Consider the following 5,361-nt stretch of genomic DNA (forward strand, 5'->3'; position numbering starts at 1 on the left):
AATACATTTAAAAAAAGAATCATTCCTTTATTTGGCCAACGCCCTCAGCACTGTTCCCTGCTGGCCACCCCTACAGGCAGCCATCACCTGGACGGGGTGGGCGAGGCCCAGGGAGGGGGCCTCTCCCGAAGTTAATTTACTCCAGCAGCAAGTTACCAGTTTGACCGATGCACAGAGACTTTCCTTGAGCAGGACTGAACACAGGACCGGCGAGTTACAAAGCGGGGAGGCCTTTGTGGGAACGTGTCCCTGGGGGTGGGGGGTCAGCTAAAGGTGGCTGCTTCTGCCATCTGGAAGGCACAGAGGGGCTGCCCACCGTTTGCGGGGCCCTTACCGTGCAGTTCTATAATGTGCTCCCTTCTCATGACAGCTCTGTGCTACTGGCTCTGGCTCTCTAGATGACCTCCGAGAGGTCAAGTGACTTGCCCAGGCTCACACAGTCAGTGGCAGAGTCTGGACGGGGACCCAGGTCTGTCTGACTCAAAGCTGGTGCCTTCTCCACTGGGGTGCATGGGACTCAAATGTTTGTTCAGTTTATGCTGGCTGCACACATCAGCGATGTAGAGCCAGGAGAGAGCCAGCCTCTCCTTTATTTTACTGGTAAGGAAACTCAGCCCCCGAGGGATGATGAGACGTCCCTCAGGCCCAGTGACCCAGAGGGAGTGAGGGCAGAATCCAGGCTGCGGAAGTCCTGGCCACACTCCCATTCCCCTGCACGCCCCATCTCATCTGGACTTGCCATGGTAACCAACCCTCCTTCAGCGTGGGAAGCAAAGGCTGACTAGCGGTTACCTAGCAACTTCCCATAACCAGGTCAGACGGAGCAGGGGGAGGGAGGCGCCCCCCGCTGCGCACCCTGGGGAGTTCCGACCTGTTGAGACGGAATTGCCCACATCAGAATGTGCTCACAAATGACCCTGGGTAGAGCCATACCTGGAAGAACCTGCGCTGCAGAGGCTCAGTGAGTTGCTGGGATTTATGACACGGATCAGGCTGGCTGGGGCCTCTGTCCCCATGGCAGACACAGGGCCTCATTATGTTCGGTCTGCTTTCTGTGAATAGCACGGAACCTGACCCCACTGACGTGCTGGCTTCACCTGCATGTGGAAATCCACAGAGGAAGGTGGATGGAAGGGTGGGTGTGTGTGTGTGTGTGTGTCCATCTACATAGGCATTTTGACTTAGAGGGTAAAAGCTGGGGAGCCGTGCTCCCTCACACTGCCATCTTGTTCCTTAACTATCTCGAGAAATGTTATGGAATGGTCTGGTCATGTAAGATACGAATTTTTTACTATTCCCTGTAGATTGGGTCTTGACAGCCACTGTCCACCTCATTCATTAAACAAATATTTATTGAGCCTCTGTATGCCATGCACAGTGCTAGATGCTGGGCAGACAACAGTTTACAAAACAGAGATGACTCCTGCCCCCAGGGAGCTTACAGTCTAACAGCCACACAAGTCAGTCTAGTGCCGTCATCTAGTGCTACTCAGGCAAAGCACCGGCCATCACAAGGCGGTCTAATGCAGGCGGACGTTCCCCGCCCACCGGCCCTATAAGGCCCAAAAAATCATTTGGTCTGGCCCTGCCATGGCACTAGGGGTGAGTTAATTAAATGTTTGACCAAATATAGCAGGCTAATTTTTAAGTTGATGATTTTGTACGGCCGCGAAAGATGTTGTATATATCCAATGGCCCTGGGCAGAAAAAAGGTTCCCCACCCCTGGTAGTGGGAAGGATGGTTTTAGATTAGGGGCCAGAAAATAACAATTTGCGAAAGTGACACTTAAACCAAGACCTGAAGATGCATAGCAATTAGCCAGGCGAAGAACAGGGGATGCATTCCAGGTAGAGGGAACAGTGGGTGCAAAGGACGTGGGGACAACTCCTTGGCCATCTGGAGGCTGAGTGAAGGGCAGGGGGGCAGGAGCATGAAGGCAAGGAGGGGAGAGGCACCGATGGGGACTGGGGAGGGAGGCAGGGGCCAGACCTCACAGGGCCACACTAGGACTCTGCATTTTAACCCAAGTGCGAGGGGCACGGGAGTGATGCTATCAGATTCCTGGTTTACAGACTGCTCTGTCGTCTGTGTAGAGAAGGGAATAGGAGCGAGAGGGCAGCAGGGAGAAAGGTGAGGTTGGTTCTGTTGCCTAAGAGAGAGATGTTGCTGGCATGGCTGTGGTCATGGAGAGAAGTGAAGGAACTTGAGCAGTATTAAAAAAAAGAATTGACACGATGTTTTTCGCTTGCCCTTGCCTTGCTGTAGCTAGGCCGAACTGTCGACTTCAGACGGACAAATGACAGATGTTCTGGCCGTGCCCATCGGCCTCCTACGCGGCCTGGTTTGCTTTGGGCTGGCTCAGATCTAAGGCTGTCACACGGCCACTCCCTGCCTCCCAGCGGGCCCACACCTGACGGTGGGAATCCATTTTGTTTGAAGATTTCCTGAGAAGGCTTTCACAACGTGTTCGGTAACCTCTGCTCATGTTTAAAATAATGACTATTCGGAAATCCCAGTTTGTACTTCACCTGAATGCCCCTCCCCCTAAAATTTCCTGACTCTTGATGGAGATAAAGATGCTATAATAATAATACATCACCTGGGCAGCCAAATATGACGTCACAATGACAGTTCTGAATCATGTCTCTCTGTCCCACAGCCCAAGCGACTTAGTTGTTAGCAACAAAGAAAGATGTCCCAATGTCCCTGGAAAAGGGATCCAAGCAGCTGTTTAGCTCACTGCCAAGTTCCCTGCCCTTGTGCGCAAAGTGTGGTCCGTGGCCCAGCAATGGAACTTCTGAGACTGGTCGAAAGGCAGGATTGAGTCAGGACCTGCATTTTAACACACTCCCCAGGCAACTCACAGGCACGTTTATTTGGAGAAGCACCAGCCTTAGATCACCCCACGGCCGTCTAAACGTGGGTGGGCAGGGGCAGGGGCCAGGCATTTAAACGCAGCGAGCCTCGGCACGCGGGACGCGATATGCCGTTGGTGAAACCCAACTGGTCCGACAGGAACTGGATTTTCGCTGGAAGTTCCCTGCTCCCAAGTCCCACAGGGCATTGCAGCCGGACTCAGAGCCAGTGTGCCGTTTCCTGGTTCTGTGGCCCGAGAGATACTGGTGGACGAGCCCTGGGGCTGAGCTGCTCTCGGGTGGACGCACTCGCAGGCGCTCTCCCAGCCGGCACCAGGGCCCAGGAGGGTCAGCCTCCCTCCCCAGCATGGATGCTGTGGGCCTTGTCCCCTTAGCTTGGTCCCTAAGGCCCTTGTTCTCTGGGTGGCCAGGGTGGCCCCTTCCTTCTGAACTGAGCCATGTAATGAGCAGGCTATTTTGGCACCTCAGTTAAAATGACTCCCACAGTGGCCTCTGGTGGAAGAGAAGGTCCGGTCCCAGGGGTTCTGAAAGCTCTGCCCACACTGTGCGGTCAGCCTCTGCGGGCTAAGGACTCCTGCGCCGTGTGTGTGTGTGTGTGTGTGTGTGTGTGTGTGTGTGTGTGTCTCGTTCTCTCTCTCTCTCTCTCTCACACTAGGCACAGCCCCGCAAAACAAGGGCCCTCGTCTTATTATCACTTTCTTGAAAAGTGTTTCAAGGCACGAAATCCAGGCCAGAACCAAATCCTCTCACTCTGTCCTCACTGGGGCTGACCCTCACATAATCAGACAGACAGATCCCGTTAGTGGGCTGTTTAAAGCATGTGGGTTGTAAATACTGTACAGACATTAATTCTGGCTTTTATTTTCCATAAGGTGTTCACATTGCCTCGCACCAAAAGGTTACTGAGTCCCCTTTGCCTCTGCTCTGTCTTCATTCCTGTGGTGCCTTTGCCCCTACCTGCTGGCATTCATCTCTCTGCTCCAATTCCTCCTCCCACCTGCCTCCGCCCTCCTCCCGAGCCGAGCCTGCCGACTCCAGCGTCTTCCTGGCCTGTCCCACTTAACCTCTTGCTCCCTCCCCTCCCTCTGCGCCTCTCACACGGCTCCTTCATCTTGTGAAAGGTCTTCGCTACTTTTTCCTTCCTGTGCTTTCATTTTCAGAGGCTACAAGGCGCCCCTCACTCACACTCGCCTCCCCCTGCTTCTCTCAGGCGACTTTCTCTCCCCTCCCGCGACCCACCACGAAGTCCCTTCTTGTCCTGTTTTTCTCTAAAGGTGTCGTGGGGAATCAGAGACTCATAGAATTCAGCGTCAAAGGGACACGGCCCGCATTACACTGACAGTTACTTCTGAGTCACAAACTCTCTCTTCTGCTTACATCACCTTCAATGATGGTTGTCCCTGTCCCTCCTTCGAGCAGCAAGGACGAAGGAAGAAGAAAGAGACCCCCACTCACCCCGCATGCTCCTCACTAACACACTCAACCCAACCCTTTCTTCACACGCACAACCTTCTAGGTGCCCTGATGCAGAGCTGTGCCCCCAGCTACCCTAGGACACTGAGCGCCCTTCCCCAGGGCCCTGTTCCCCAGGGGTGGGTCCTGGGAGACACAGTCGACTTTGAGGTGCTGAGGAGACACGGTGGGGGGTTCCTTTCCCCAGGTGCAGCTCTTGGTGGAGGGAAGGTGCCAGTCCAGGTCCAATGGTCAGGGGAACAGGAAGCTCTTCTGAAAGCCAAGCCCCACCCAGGGTCATGTTCAACCAACCAATTAGCCAATCACTAGTCAGTGCTCTTGTGGCGTGGGCTTCTGTCTGTGCCACTGGGCAAGGCATCTTCAAAACGCAGAAAACAAGAGAGAAAACCAACAGAGCCGCAAAGAGACACCCTGTAGCCATAGAACAATGACTCTCTCACCCGGCATGCTCGGCCAGGGCTCCTCCAAGCACTTTACAGAAGCTAGGGTGCTGCTTTCTTAGAAGACGGGGACACAGAGCTCACGCCCAGGTTCGCCCCTGGGAGACCTGTGCAAGTCCCTTCACTTCCCCGTGCGTGGCCCTCACGGTGTCCCTGTGTCTCCACGCCAGCCACAGGACGAGGAGCAGCCAAGGAGCAGCCACTGAAGGAGAGGAAGGTGCCGGCCTTGCCCAGGCCTCACACTCAGCCGCTCTATCTCAGACTTGAGCGGCTGCGCCCTAATTCTCAACCCAGCACGCTCTCCCTGGGAGAGCAGGAGGGAGGCCGCCCTGCAAACCCTCGGGGTGAGTCGGGCGTGCAGGTGAGCCAGAACATGCCCCGCCGCGTCCTGCCCCACCTGCGGTTCTGCGTCCAGCTCCGGGTGTGGATCTCTGCTCAGCTCCTTGAAATTCCGAAGACCAGGGGGAAGTGGTGCCATCTTCAGGAGAGGAAGGATTTCCGTTTCCCTGCCCCCTCCTCCCCTAAGCGCCCCCGCCTCCGGCACACCCCTTGCGGGGGGGGGGGGGGGGGG

Source organism: Myotis davidii, unplaced genomic scaffold (assembly GCF_000327345.1).
Source record: "Myotis davidii unplaced genomic scaffold, ASM32734v1 scaffold428, whole genome shotgun sequence".
NCBI lineage: Eukaryota > Metazoa > Chordata > Mammalia > Chiroptera > Vespertilionidae > Myotis > Myotis davidii.